The sequence below is a fragment of the Ailuropoda melanoleuca genome, chromosome 2 (assembly GCF_002007445.2).
Source record: "Ailuropoda melanoleuca isolate Jingjing chromosome 2, ASM200744v2, whole genome shotgun sequence".
In the NCBI taxonomy this organism is placed as follows: Eukaryota; Metazoa; Chordata; class Mammalia; order Carnivora; family Ursidae; genus Ailuropoda; species Ailuropoda melanoleuca.
Genome location: NC_048219.1, coordinates 83,387,015 through 83,403,654, shown reverse-complemented (window position 1 = coordinate 83,403,654; position 16,640 = coordinate 83,387,015). Strand labels below are relative to the sequence as shown.

Here is a 16,640-nt window from a genome sequence, read left to right as displayed (position 1 = left end):
AGACCATTTTCTGGGCTGTAAAACAAGTCTCAATAAATTTAAAAGGATTCAAACCATAAAGAGTATGTTTTTTGCTATACTAGAATTAAAGTGGCAGTCAATAACATGAAGAGATCCAGATAAACTCCCAATATTTGAAAATTGAGTAATACATCTCTCAGTAATTAAGGGTCAAAAAAGAAAACAAAAGTGATACTAGGGGCGCCTGGATGGCTCAGTTGGTTAAGCATCTGCCTTCGGCTTAGGTCATGATCCCAGAGTCCTAGGATCAAGTCCCACATTGGGCTCCCTGCTTATCAGGGAGTCTGCTTCACCCTCTACCCCTCCCCCCTCCCCGCTTATGATCTCTCTCTCTCACTCTCAAGCTCTTGCTCTCTCTCTCAAATAAATAAAATCTTTAAAAAAAAGATACTAGATGACTACAGTGGTGGATGCATGTAAGTGTGCATATGTTAAACACCACTGAAGTGTACACTTCAAGTGGTTGAATTGTATGGTATGTGAATTCAATCTCAATAAAGCTAATTTAAAAAATAAATTAAATTAGAAAGTGGCTTGAACTAAAAGCAAATGGAAACATCAAAATTTGTAGGTGAAGCTCAAGGAATCCTTATAGAAAATTCACAGCACTAAATGTCAGCATGAAGAAAAGATGAAAGGTTACGGGGACAGCTCTAGCATAACCAATCCAACAAAGAAAGATCTTATATGAAGGACCTCAGGTTCTAACTTAATAGAAAAAGAGTAAATTAAACCTAAAGTTAGCAGAAGAAAGGAAATAATAAAAGTGAAAAGAAATAAAAGAGAAAACTGAAGACTGAGCAAAACTAATGAAACAAAAAGCTCACACTGAGAGTTAAAAAAAAAAAAGATAGGGGCACCTGGGTGGCGCAGTCTTTAAGCATCTGCCTTCAGCTCAGGGCATGATCCTGCCGTTCTGGGATCGAGCCCCACATCAGGCTCCTCTGCTAGGAGCCTGCTTCTTCCTCTCCCACTCCCCCTGCTTGTGTTCCCTCTCTCACTGGCTGTCTCTCTCTGTCAAATAAATAAATAAAATCTTTAAAAAAATAAAAATTAAAAAAAGATAAATTTTTGACAACACTGATAAGAAGGGGAAAAAAGAAAGCCACAAATTATAATAACTGGAATGAAAACAGCAGCATAACTACAATACTACAAATATTATAAGTATATATAATATAGCAAGGGACCATTTTTCACAAGGTTACACCAAAAATTCAACAATTTACATTTCTTTCTTAAAAAAAAAATACTCAAGTGGACTCAAGAGGACCTAGACTACTACCTGAATAGCCAATATCTATTTAAAAAAACTGAATGTGTATGTAAAACTTTCCACAGAGAACTCCAGTTCAGATGATTTCACTGGTAAACTCTACCAAGTATTTAGGGAAGAATCAATATCAGAAACTCAGGAAACTGAAGAGGGAATACTTCTCAACTCATTTCGTAAGGACAACATTACTCTGATACCAAACCAGACAAAAATAATAAATAACTACTCCTCATGAACACAGAAAACCACTTCTATGATTTAAAAAATATGTAATGACTAAATGGAGTTAAAATTCAAAATCAAACAATGCAAGTCACCATATTAAGACTTCTAAGAAATGACTATATGATCATCTCAGTATATACAGAAAGAGAATTGGCAAAATCCAATTCCTATTCCTGATTTAAAAACAAAAACAAACAAACAAACAAAAAAAACTCTCAGCAAACTAAGAATGTAAGGGAACTCCTAATCTAATAAAGGGCATCTATGAAAACCCTACAGCTAACATCATCCTTAATGGTGAACGACAGAATGCTTCCTCCAGAAGATAAGGAAAAAGGGAAGGATGCCCACTCTCACTACTTCCATCCAAAAATGTATTAGAGATTCTAGCCAGTGCAAAAGGGCAAGAAAAAATAAACAACCAGTTCAGAAAGGAGGAAGTAAAACTGTATTTATTCACAGACAGGACTGTAGAAAATCTATAACCATATTTTGCAATTTTGCACCTTTCAGATTATATACATGGTAACCACCCCTCCTCTGAAATCTTCTCTATTCTGCCCTGATGAGTTCATATGCATTTGTAAAAATCCCACTCTCTATATCCAGCATTCTCTATATTCCCCACATCCCTTTTTTGTTTTTCCCAGCTTTGAGATATAACTGACATAGAATATTGTATAAGTTTCAGGTGCATTAACATGTTGATATGATAGATGTATATATGGCAAAATGATAACCACCACAGCATCAGCTAACATCTCCATCGTGTCATATAATTATCATTTATTTGTGATAAGAACATTTAAGATCTACTCTCCTAACAACTTTCAAGTATATAATATAGTATTGCTAACTATAATCACCATGCTATATATTAGATCCCCAGAACTTGTTCATCTTATTATTGGAAGTCTGTACCCTTTGACCAACATCTCCCCATTTCCCCCACTCCCAGCACCTGACAACCACAATTGTAAGTCTCTGTTTCTATGACTTGGGCCTTTTTATATTCTACTTACAAGTGATACATTTGCCTTTCTCTGTCTGACTTACCTCACTAAGCATATGGCAGTATGTTGTCACAAATGAAAGTATGTCCTTCTTTCATATGAGAATAGTATTCCACTGTATGTATACATACGTCTTCTTTACCCATATATCCAAACTGACAAGCACCTAAGTTGTTACCATATCTTGGTTATCGTAATACTGTAGTGAACATGGGAGTGCCAATATCTTGTCAAGATCCTGTTTCCACTTCCTTTCAGAAGTGCAACTGCTGGATCTTATCATGGTAAGTCGTTTTAATTATGGTAGGTCGTTTTAATTTTTTGATGAACCTCCATAACATTTTCCATAGTGGTCATACCAATTTATATTCCCACCAATAGTGTACAAGGCTTCCCTTTTCCCTGCTATCCTCACCAACACTTGTTATCTCATCTTTTTTATAATAAATATCTAGCACCTGAAGCGATATTTCATTGTGCTTCTGATTCGCATTTCCCTGAGGATTAGTAATGTTATGCATCTTTTCATGTCTTTTGGCCATTTGTAGGTCTTCTTTGGAAAAAAAATATTCTGTTCCCCTGCCCATTTTTTAGTTGCATTGTTTGCTTTTTTCCTACTGAGTTGTATGAGTTCTTTATATAGTTTGGATATTACCTTATCGGCAATATGATTTCCAACTATTTTTGCCCATCCCTTAGTCACCTTTTCATTTTGGATTAATGTTTCTCTTGCCGTACAGCTTTTAGTATGATGAAATCCAGGTATTAATGTTTGCTTTTGTTGCTTGTGCTTTTAGAGTCATCTCCAAAAAACCATTGACAATGACAAAAATGTCAAGGATCTTTTCTCATTTTCCTCTACAAGTCTGACTGTTCAAAGTCTTATGTTTAAGACTACGGTCCACTTTGAGTTAATTTTCATGAGTGGTATAAGTCCATTTTATAAGTGATATATGTGGTTGTCAAGTTTTCCCAACACACCATTTATTGAAGAGACTATCCTTTCCCATGGAATATTCTTGACTCCCTTTTCAAATATCATGAGGGTTTATTTCTCTTGATTCTGTTCCATTTGTCTGTGTGTCTATTTTTTATGCCAGGACCATACTGTTTTGATTACTATAGCTCTATAGTATAGTTTGAAGTCAGTTAAGTGTGATGTCTCCAGCTTTGTTCTTCTTTCTCAGGACTGCTTTGGCTATTCAGGTCTTTTGTGATTCTCTATGAATTTTAGGATTGTTTTCTCTAATTCTGTGAAAAATGCCAGTGGAATTTTGACACGGATTACACTGACTCTATGGATGGCCTGAGGTAGTACGGACATTTTAACAGTATTAATTCTTCCAATCCATGAGCAGGGGTATCTCTCCAATCTCTTTTATCAAAGTCCTGTAGTTTTCATTAACAGATCTTTCACCTCCTTGGTTAAATTTATTCCTCAGTATTTTATTCTTTTTGATGCTATTGCGAATGGGGTTGCTTTACTTCTTTTTCAGATAGTTTATTAGTGTATAGAAACATAACTGATTTCTACACGTTTATTTTATATCCTGCAACTTTACTGAATTCACTGATTATTTCTAACAGTTTTTTATGGTAGAGTCTTTACGGGTTTTCTATACATAAGATTCCATCATCTGCAAAGACAATTATATTTCTTCCTTTCCAATTTGGATGACTTTTAGTTTGCCTGCTTGCCCTGGCTACAATTTCCAGTACTATGTTGAATAGGAGTGATGAGAGTGAGTGAACTCTTGCCTTATTCCTTATCTTAGAGGAAAAGCTTTCAATCGTTCACTGTTGAATATGATGATAGCTGTGGGCTTACCATATATGGCTTTTATTATGCTGAGGTATGTTCCTTCTATACCCAATTTATTGCTAGTTTTTATCATGAAAGGATGTTGTATTTTGTCAAATGCTTTTTCTGAATCTATTGAGATGATCATCTGACTTTTATTTTTTATTCTATTAATGCAGTGTATCACATATATTGATTCGCATATTTGGGGCCATTTTTGCATCCCAGGAACAAATCCCACCTGATCATGGTATATGATACTTTTAATGTGAGGCTGAATTTGGTTTGCTAATACTTTACTGAGATTTCTGCATTTTTTTCATCAGGGATAGTGGCCTGCAGTTTTCTATACTTGGAGTGTCCCTGTCTGGTTTTGAAATCAGGATAATGCTTGTCTAATTAAATGAGTTTGGAAGAACTCCCTTTTCTTCAATATTCTGAAGAGTTTGAGAAGGAATGGTATTAATTTTTCCTTAAATGTCTGCTAGAGTTCACAAAACCCTATGGTCCTGGGCTTTTCCTTGTTTTTTTTTTTTTATCACTGATTTAATTTCCTCTTTCTTCATGATTCAGACTTGATAAGGTGATAAGGTTTCCAGGATGTTACCAATCTCTTCTCGGGTTATCTGATTTGTTGGCATTTATATGTTCTTATTACTCTTTTATCTTTTGTATATCTGCAGTATCAGTTGTGTCCTCTTTAATTTCTGATTTTATTTATTTGTGCCTTCTATTTTGCTTAGCAGTATGGCTAAAGGCTTGTCCATTTTATCTTTTCAAAAACACAGCTCTTAGTTTGGTTGATCTTTTCTAATGGCTTTCTGGTCTCCATTTCAATTCCTTTGTTCTGATCATTTTATTTCCTCTTTCTGCTGACTTTAGGCTTCATTTGTTTGTCTTTTTTCTTAGTTTCTTGAGATTTAAATTTAGGCTATTTATTTAAAAACTCTTTTTTTCTCTAAATATACAGGTTTATCACCATAAACTTACCTCTCAGAACTGCTTCTGCAGCATCCCATAAGTTTTAGTATGTTGTGTTTCCATTTTCATATGTTTCAAGATATTTTTGGATTTCCCTTTGGACTTCAATCCACTGATTGATTGTTCAAGTGTTGCTGAATTTCAACATATTTATGAATTTTCCAGCTTCTGATCTGTAATTGACTCCTAATTTCAGACCACTGTTATTGAAAAAGATACCTGGTATGATTTCAATATTCTTAAATTTATTAAGACTTGGTTTGTGACTTACCATAGGATCTATCCTGGAAAATGTTTTGTGTACATTTGAAATGGATATGTATTCTGCCCCCTTCTCCCTCTCTTCTTCTGTAAATAACCTGCAAAGTGGTTCTTCTGGTAGTATCCCAAACACATAGGTTTTCTTCACTCTTTCTCATCTTTCTTCTTTATTTTCCTCTGCCTGTATAATTTCAAAGTTTCTGTCTTCTATCTCACAGAATCTTTCTTCTGCTTGGTCCACTCTGATGCTGATTCTCTCTGCTTCATTCTTCCTTTCTTCATTAAATTCTTCAGCTCCAGAATTTGGTTCTTCCTTATGATTTCTATCTCTTTAACTTCTCTTTTTGCTCATGTACCGATTTTGTTCAATTTTGTTCTCTGTGTTTTCTCATAGCTCACTGACTTGCCTGAAAACAGCTATTTAAAATTTTTTATCCATTACTCATAGATCTCCATGTCTTTGGGTTTAGTTACTGGAAGTCTATTGTGATCACTTGGTGGTGTCGTTTTTCCATGGTTCTTCATGTTCTTTGGGAGTTTTTGCATTGCTCTCTTTGCAGCTGAAGTATCAGTCACCTCCTCTAGTCTTTACCAAATGGCTTCTGGGGAGAAGAAATACCTTCCATCAGCCCTGTTAGAAATTCTAAGGCTTTCTCATACTTTCTATGGATACACCTGCATACTTCTTGTTCCCATTTGTGGCAGAATTTTCTATTTTGCACGCCTTTTCTCAATCTTACAATACACCAGGTGGAGTGCTGACTGCCTCTTTTATTTTCCTAAGGGTGGCACTACCCCACAAGTTTGTGCTCTCTTCAGCACCACAAAGACCTGGCTGCAGAGTGGGAGGATGACACAGGGGATGCTGAGGGTGCCCATGGGCCAGCTGAGGGAATCTACAGGTAAGGCTTTTCCAGCAACTCAGGGGTGAGCTTCTTGATGGGAGTCTGTGAGGCAGTTAAGAGAATCTACATCCTTTGAATGTCCAAGAGTCCTATCTGCCGCTATCCCAGTCTTTTCTCACATCTCAGCCAGGGAGCTCCCAATTTAGTATTCTAGATAGGATGAGAGAGAAATGCGCCTCTTTGGCAGCATCCAGCATAGCTGGGGAAACTGAATGTCCACTTACCCATTCTGCCTTTCCCCCGTGGGAGAAATCATGGGCTGAGATGGGCTCTGGTCCGAAGCCGTGCTAATTTGGGGGAGGGCTGATTCAGGTAAGGCCAAGCAGCTCCTTTTACCCACTCCAATGAGTCCAAACTCATATTTTTTTGCTCCCACAGAATGCTGGAACTTCTCTTCTAGAAACCTGGATGCCCACCAAGGCTCTCTTGTCCAAGGTTGAACGTCTCAGTGTTCTCTAGGAGCTTCAGACTGCAGCTGAAAAAGGCTAGAGCCAGGTCACAGACCAGTCTGCAGGGTCCACAGCCAGGACAGAGGTCTGTTTGCCTATCATCTGATGCATGGGTGGGCCAGACTCCTCCTGGGTCCTTTGGTGTATAGTGCTGACTGCAAAGCCCCCAAAAAGGCATTTTTGTTCATGGATAGATGCTGAAATACTGTTGTATGTGGTGGGGGACAAAAATGAGGGACATCTTATGCAACCACGATGCTAACATCACTCTTCCCATAGCCCTTTATTTATAAATCTTATTTTCATATTTATCATTTTTCTATAAGTTTGTTAAGCTTTTTAAGTTTAGGGCATTATCTTACTCCATGTTATATTCCCACTGTTTGAAACACCGTACCCCATAAATACTTGATGAATAAACGAATGAATGAACAATCACATGGAAAGCCACCTTAACTTTCATGTTTCTCAGATCCTGTTGTTTCATGTTGATCACCTATGTTGATCATACTATTTCATCCCTCTACAATATAGTGCTGTGTAAGTTTCCTTCATGTGATCATTTCGATTACCATCTCTCTCATGTATCTCGTTTTTAACCCAACCAATTTTTATGATTTATTCTGAAGGCAAAAAACCCCCACATTTGTCAATTTACTTCTCTTCCTTTAGGTTTTGCTATACCGAGATTAAAATCTAAGCATAGATAGTGCAGACACACAGCCAAACCACATATGCAAAAATTCATAATGAAACAAACCTTACAAGAAATTCAAAGTGTTTTCTTATCATTTAGAAATATATAACAAAGAAATAGCAAAATATCTACTCCAAGATAGCGGTTCTAAATAAAACAAAGCCTGCCCATCCTGCAATGAATCAGAAACTGGAAACGGGTATAAAACTCAAAAGAAAAAGAAGAAACTATTATGCACACAGTAATTCCCAGCCTCTTCTTTCTTTCAGCTTCAATATTTTATAAGACTTTTATTTCATAATGTTCTTTTGTCTTAGAAAGTGACTTAGTAATTTAAGTAGTCCTTTTAACTGGCTAAAAAAGTAGAAAGAATAAAAGTTGATGGTTTTCTGATTATTATACTCTCCCCAAAAAAAACATAATCATCAAAAAGTAACCAGTAAATGGAGAGAGGCCAGAGACAACACTAAAATGCTAGACTGATTATAAGAAATCATCAATTCATATATGCACCCCTATGTTTACTGCAGCATTATTTCCAATACCAACATATGAAAGCAACCTAAGTAACCATGAATAAATAAATGCATAAATGTAGTATACATATACAATGGACTATTACTCAACCAAAAAAAAAAAAAATGAGATCTTGCCATTTGCAATAACATCAATGGGCCTAGAAGGTATTATGCTCAGTGAAATAAGTCGGACAGAGAAAGTCAAATACTATATGATTTCACTCATATGTGTAACCTAAAAACAAAACAAACAAACAAAAAAAGCAGAAACAGACCCATAAATACAGAGAACTGGTAACTGCCAGAGGGGAGAGGGATGGGGGATGGAGAGAATTGATTAAGTGGAGAGGAAGGTACAGGTTCTGGCCATGGAAGGAATAAGTCAGCAGGATGAAAGAAAGGTACAGCATAAGGAATGTAGTCAATAGTACTGTAATAGCACTGTATGGTGACAGATGGCAGCTACAAGTAATCACTATGCTGTACACCTGAAACTAATGTAACTCTGTGCGTCAGCTATACTTAAATTAAAAATAGAGAAAGAGAGAGAAATCATGTGTTCAAAACAAAATTGTAGGTCCTATAGGTCATCTGTGAAGACATAAAGAGAGTTTACTCTAAATGTTCTTTTTGAGGGGCACCTGCATGGCTCAGTCGTTAAGCGTCTGCCTTCGGCTCAGGGCGTGATCCTGGCATTCTGGGATCGAGCCCCACATCAGGCTCCTCGCTGGGAGCCTGCTTCTTCCTCTCCCACTCCCCCTGCTTGTGTTCCCTCTCTCGCTGGCTGTCTCTCTCTCTCTAATAAATAAATAAAATCTTTTAAATAAATAAATAAATAAATGCTCTTTTTGAAAAGGTTTTGTTAAATTACTCATTATTTTCCTGTGGAGTGAAACATTATCCATTCAGAGTTTAGTGCAGCCCCTGGCCCAAAGCTGCTATTTTCACCCTAAGCATCTTTACCAAGTACCCCCTGCCTACACCTGAAACATAAGATTCAGGAACAAATGCTGTAGCCACCTCTCTTCGTTCCTGGTAAGCTCTGCCTTCCCATTTTCTAGTTTTGAACCTTCCTTTTCTTCTTGTTTCTCTAATTTTTCTCTTGGCTCATTCCTCCCCTTCTCCACCTAGCCTCTTCAAACTGACAACTTGTTTATGTGGTCTAAGTTTATTTGGTTTCTCCCAAAGATACTATCTCTTAGAAATGAATGTGTCTCTAAAAATTCACATAGACTGAATGTTTGTCCTAAAAACTTGTATGTTGAAACTAACCCTGAACATGATAGTATTTGGAGACGGGGGCGTTTGGGAAGTAATCAAGGTTTAGACTGCATAAGGGTGAGGCCCTCATCATGGGATTAGAGGCCTTATAAGGAGAGAGAGAAATCTCTCTCTTTTCTCCTCTACTAACCCTTCCAGCCCTACCCTAAGCACAAAAGGTCATGTGAGGACACAGCAAGGAGGCAGCCACCTGCAAACCAGGAAAAGAGTCTTCACCTGAAACCAAATCGTACTGGACCTTGATCTTGGACTCTCTAGCCTCTAGAACTATGAGAAATAAATTTGTTATTTAAGCCATCCGCTACGGTATTTTGTTATGGCACCCCACATGCACTTAGACACCCCCCTATCCTCAGCTCCAAGCCTTGAAATCCACAAACTAATTATAACCCAGTTTTTAGTTTTTTAAGATTTTATTACGTGATCTCTACACTCATTGTGAGGCTTGAACTCACGACCCCAAGATCAAGAGTCACACACTCCACCAACTGAACCAGCCAGGAGCCCCTAAAAGTTTTTAATTTTAATGAAGTCCAACTTACCTATTTTCTTTCTCTGTGGCCTGTGTTTTTGGTGTCCTATCCAAGAAATCAATGCCAAATCCTGCGTCATGAAGCTTTTCCCCTAAGTTTTCTTCTAAGAGATTCATAGTTTTAGCTCTTACACTAGGTCTTTGATCCACTTTGAGGTAATCTTTATATGTGGTGTTGAAGATTTTTTTATTTTTTTGGCTTGAAAAGGAATAAAGTCCCTGAACTAGAGAAAGTACCAAGAAGCAAAGCAAGGAAGTAAAAAATAAAGCTCAAAGTAGAGGGTGCAGACAGTGAAGTAAAAGAGGCCAGTAATAATTTGCAGCCCTTCATTAAGATGATCCATATAATCCAGTGTTTCTCAAATGCACTATGGGCATTTGGGGCAAGATAATTCAATTCTTTGTTGTGCAGAATACCAGGGCACTGCAGTGGTGAGGATTCCTGGTCCCCATCCACTAAATGCCAATAATGCTACCCTTCTAATCGGTGTGACAAGCAAAAAATGACCCCATGTTTCCAACCCTCTAAGGGGAGAATACTGGCCCTTGTTTAAACCACTGCACAGAAAGTACTGAAAGGGCAGAGTCTAGAAAGATTGTTTATATCTACATTTCTAAATAGCACAGCACAAGTAAGAATTTCATCCCCAACTATAATACAAGTCACTGTAATAAAACTTAGTTTTCAATTTACTTTATGTTTCTTAAGATGTTAATATGTAATCCCTTATCTAAATTGAGGAATTCACCACTATACTGGACACAGAATCCCTTTTCTCCCTATAGAAGCCAGAAGGTTCAAAATAGTTTGTCTTTCTATCCTCTAACAAGACAAGAGCCTATTACCCACACTTAGACAATCAGATGCTCTGGCTGGGACTCAGAGCTGACGTAAGTGACATAAAGAAACAAGGACTCAATTTTAGAAATAACTCAGGAAGTGGATCCAGGGTCAAAGGTAGCAAAGCCATAACCAGTGCTCAATGATCAGCAGCACCAACAGTGGTACACTGTTTCTTAACCCTCACTAGGGTTCTGCATACCTAGCTTCCTTCAATGCCTATTTTCTAAAACTAGTTCTCAAGCCTTTATACCAATTCTGAAAGCCAACCAATATCCTTCCAATAAATACCTTTTGAAACATGCATTATACTTGGTTTCCACTGTTTGTATCCAAAATTCCTCTACTCTAATTTTTTTAATGCAGACTGAAGAGATATTCTGGGACTGTGACCTAAGCTCATGCCTTTGACTCACTAACTCTCAAATTGTTGCTAAGGCAATTCCAACCACTGTAGAATGAAAAATTCTGACCTACCACCACCACTGAAAAACAGAGGAGTTCCACCTAATGCTTAAAACTCCCAAGTTATTCTGAATATGGTATAAATGAGAACAAGCTGGAAAGCAGGAAAGCAGTCAACCAACCCATAATTACTAGTTACTATTACTCACTGATATAGAAAGCACTATCAGGGATCTGGGAAGAGACCTGAGACTTGGCAAAGCACTAACCTACATAGCCTGCCTTTCTGCAAAGCCATTCACATGCCTGAGTTGCCAACTGCTATAACTTCTAGCATACACTAAAAGGGCCTGCCTCAGTCACTCCTGTGACGAGGTCCTCCTGATCACCTGCCCAGTTCAAAACCATCACCTGAGGGAGACCACAAGGCTCTCCAGAGAAAAGGCCCATCCCAAAAGGGATCCATTTTGCCTAAGGTGAAATGGCTATTCAACTCCAAGTCTACAAAAAAAGAGGACCCTCATAGACTGCTCCACTCACTCCTCATCTAGACCTAATTATAGTCCATACACTAAAAGGGGTGCCTGGGTGGCTCAGTCAGTTAGGCGTCTGCCCTCAGCTCAGGTTCTCCTCTCAGGGTCGGTCCTGGGATCAAGCGCTGCATCAGGCTCCCTGCCCAGGAGGAACTGTTTCTCCCTCTCCCTGCTCATGCTCTCTCTCTCAAATAAATAATAAAAATAAAATCTTTATAAATATTTTTTTAAAAGTCCATACACTAAAAACAAGGAAGGCAGATAGCAACAGTGACTAAACCCAAATCTTCAATTCCAAATCTACTCTTCTACACTTTCCTTCATGATGCTGGGGCTTAGACTGCAAATTATCTCTTTTATCAACGGGCTTCCTACTAGGTTCAACCAATAAGCAGTACTAAGGGAGACTGGAAAGCAAGAGGATGGGATCTTGACAACCTAATTCTAAAATACTTATGGATATCAATTCATCAAGAATATGTAACAATTATAAACATATAGTAATAATTATAAACACCAAACAACAGAACCCCAAAATATATGAAGCAAGCATGAATAAGACTGAAGGAAGAAACAGGCAATTTTACAATAATAGCTGGAGACTTCTGTACTCCACTTTCAACAACAGCTAGAACAGAGATGATGTAAATAACTAAAATCAGAAATAAAAATGGAGACATTACTGCCGACCTTACAGAAATAAAAAAGATTAAAAGACAGTACTATAAACAAGTGTACACAACCAAGTTAGAAAACTTAGATAACTGGACACATTCCTAGAAACACACAAACTACAAAAAGTGACTCAAGCAAAAACAGAAAATCTAAACAGACCTGTAACAGGTAAGGATCTTGAATCAGGAACCAAAAACCTCCAAACAAAGAAACGTCCAGGACCAGAAGGTTTCACAAGTGAATTCTACCATTTTTAAAGAATTAACACCAATCCTCCTCAAACTCTTCCAAAAAAATAGAAGAGGCAAGAACACTTCTTAACTCATTCCATGAAGCCAACATGACCCTGATATCAAAGCCAGACAAAGATACCACAAGAAAACTACAGATCAATACCCTTTAGAAATATAGATACAAATATCCTCAACAAAATACTAGCAAACTAATCCTAACAGCATATTAAAAAGATTTTACATACTATGAGCAAGCAGATTTTATCCCAGAAATGAAAACGTGGTTCAACACAAGAAAATCATAAAATGTAATACAACACACTTATGGAACAAAGGGAATAAAATACATGAGCAACTCAACTGATGCAGAAAAAGCATTTGACAAAAAATCCAACACCCTTTCATGATAAACATACAGCAAACTAAGAATATAAAGAAACTTCCCTCAACATGATAAAGGGCACTTATGAAAACCTCACAACTAACATCATACTCAGTGGTGAAAGACTAAAAGCTTTCCCCCCAAGATCAGGAATAAGGCAAAGACGCCCACTTTCACCACTGCTATTCAATATTATACCATAAAGTTCTAGCCGGAGCAATTAGGCAAGAAAAAAAAAATCAAAGGCATCCAAGTTGGAAAGGCAAAAGTAAAACTATCTCTATTCACGGATGACAAGATCCTATATATACAGAAAATCCCCCCAGAATCCACAAAATGACTACTGGAAATAACAAATAAAGTCGGTAAAATTGAGAGCACAACCGCAACACACAAAAGTCAGTTATGTTTCTATATATCACAAATGAAAAATCCAAAAAAAAGAAATTAAAAAAACAATTCCATTCATAATAGCATACAAAAGAATTAAATGCTTAGGAATAAATTTAACTAAAGAGGTGAAATACTTGTACACCGAAAACTACAAACACTGCTGAAAGAAACTGAAGACGACGTAAATGATGGAAAGATACATTATGGTCATGGATTGGAAGACTTAATATTGTTAGATAAGACTGCCCAAACCAATCTACAGATTCAACAAAATCCCTATCAAAATTCCAACAGCTGTTTTTGCTGTTGAAAACTGAAAAGCAGATCCTCAAATTCATAAGGAATTACAAGTGGCTCCAAATAGTTAAAACAATTCTGAAAAAGAATAACAATGTTTGGAGCTCTCACATTCCCAATTTCAAAACTTGCTACAAAGGTTCAGTAACCAAAACAGTGTGGTATTATTCTAGGTCATGAATTCCTATCTCTGAATGCATTTTCAGATTATACTGCATTATATTCTCTTGCATGTGAGGTGTGTGCAAATCCAGTGGTGCAGAATCATGAGATACCTATTTAAAATAATGTCTCTTCTTCTGTCTGCATCTCTGATTCTTCCTGATTGCTCTCCCTCTTTTTCCCTCATCCCCATTCTCTCTAAAACGTATGTACATTTTTAGAGTACTTTAAGTCCTATTAAGCTCAGACCAAATGGCCTTTTATACCTATGACTGATGCCAACACAAGGTCCGTTATTTTATTTTTTTGTATATTAGATAATAATGATTTACTTTTTATGATAATGTGGAACTAAATGGGTATAAGCTATGTAATTAAAAAAAAAAAACCAGTGTGGTACTGGCATAAGACAAACATATATAGATGAAAGGAACAGAACTGAGTGTCCAGAAATAGACTCATACTAGTACACCCAATTGATTCTCAAAAAGGGTGCCAATACTATTCAATGGGGGGAGGGGGGGAGTTTCTTCAACAAATGGTGCAGAAACAACTAAGAGCCACATGCAAAATAATGAAGTTGGACCCCTTTCTCACACCATACACCAAAAGTCAAGATGGATCCGCAACCTAAATATAAAAGTTAATATCATAAAAGTCTTAAGAAAACAACAGTAAATCTTCGTGGCCTCAGTTTGGTAATAAATTCTTAAATATGATACCAAAATCATAAGCAACAAAAGAAAATAAACTGGGCTTCATCAAAATTAAAAACTATTTACATGAAAGAACATTTTCAAGAAAGTGAAAGATAATCTACAGAAAGGGCGAAAATACTCACAAACCATCAATGTGATAAGGATCCAGTATAAAGAAGATATAAATATGTCTTACCACTCAATAACAAAAGGACAAACCACCCAATTTTTTTTAAACGGGCAAAGTACTTGGGTGGACATTTCTCTAAAAAAGATACACGATGGCCAATAAGCACATGAAAAGACGTTCAATATCAGTAACCATGAGTGAAATGCAAATGAAAACTACAATGAGATACCACTTCACACACACTAGGATGGATTTAATTTTCTTTTAAATGTTGACATGGATGTGGAGAAACTGGAACCTTCAGAAGTTGCTAATGGGAAGGTACAATAATTCAGCTGCCATGGAAAACAGTTTGACAGTTCCTCAAAAAGTTAAACATAGGATTACCATATGACCTAGAAATTCCACTCCTTGGGATATACCCAAGAGAATTAAAGACAGGTACTCAAACACATGTACACATGTGTTCACAGCTACACTATTCACAAGAGCAAAAAGGTGGAAACAGTCCAACTGCCCATCACCAGAGGAATGCATAAACAAATTGTAAATTGTCTATACAAACAATGGAGTATCACTCAGCCATAAAAAGGAATGAAGTACTGACACATGCTACAACATGAATTAGTCTCAAAAACATTACAGTAAGTGAAAAAAGCCAGACACAAAATGTCTTACATAGCACAATTCCATTTATGTTAAATATATAGCACATGGGTCATAACACTTATCAGAACAGGTAAATCCTGAGAGACAGAAAGCAGACTGGCAGTTTGCCAGGGGCTGGTGGGGAGAGTGAGCGGGGAGTAACTGCTTAATGGGTATGGAGCTTCCTTTTAGGGTATGAAAATGTTTTGGAACCAGACAGAGGTGGTGATTGCACAACACCGTGAATGTATTAAATGCCACTAAATTGTTCATTTTTAAGATGACTGATTTTTATCTTATATAAAATTTACCTTGATTGAAGAAATAAATACTTACGGAGGAGCTTAGACCAAAAAAGGGCAAACACAATTTTAACAAACAAGGTAAAACCCACCCTAACTCTCTTTGTGCGGCCATAATAAAGTATCATAGAGTGAGAGGCTTATGAACAACAAAAATGTATTTCTCATAGTTCCAGAGGCTGGAGTCCATGATCAGGACGCCAGTATGTCAGGTTCTGGTGAGAACCCTCTTCCAGGTTGCAGACTGCCTACTCCTCGCATGGTGGAATGAGCAGAGAGAGAAAGCAAGCTCTCTCACGTGTTTTTATAAGGGCACTAATACCATTCATGAGGGTTTCACATTCGTAACCTAATTACCTTCCAAAGGTTCCACCCTCCTCATACCATCTCATTGAAAATCAGGATTTCAACATGTTACTTTGGGGAGGACACAAGCATTTGGCCCATAGCATTACCTGATATCAAGTCTTATGCAAAGCTACACTCATTATTACACTTACTAAAACAGCACACCACGCTAATCCAAAAGAAATACACAGAAGGACACAGAGCCCAGAAACAAACCTAGGAAATTATGAAAAATTGTTTTATGGAAAAAAACAGCAATATAAATCTATGGGAAAAGACAGATTCTCCAATAAGTAGCACAGGGAAAACTGGACACCTGTACAAAAAAATATAAACTCAATCCCTACCTCATCACACACAAAAATCAAAACCAAGTAGTAGCTTAAATCCCTAGATGTGAAAAACAAAACTTTAAAACTGCCAGAATTGAAAATACAGGTCACTATAATTTCAGGGTTTAAAGCATTCCCTAAGCAATATTCAAAAAGTAATACCATGAAGAAAAATATTAACAATTTCAATTACATTAAAATTTTAAACTTCTGTAACATTAAAGAAAACATAAAAGAAGTATAAAAATAAAGCATCTGGGGCGTCTGGGTGGCTCAGTTGTTAAGCATCTGCCTTCAGCTC

General features: G+C 37.0%; 1 protein-coding gene across 1 annotated transcript in view; it reads right to left on the bottom strand.

The window, feature by feature from the left end:
- Positions 1 to 16,640, bottom strand: part of MAN1A2 (mannosidase alpha class 1A member 2) — a 189,996-nt gene that overhangs the window by 162,116 nt on the left and 11,240 nt on the right. The gene's annotated exons all lie outside the window — the stretch shown is intronic.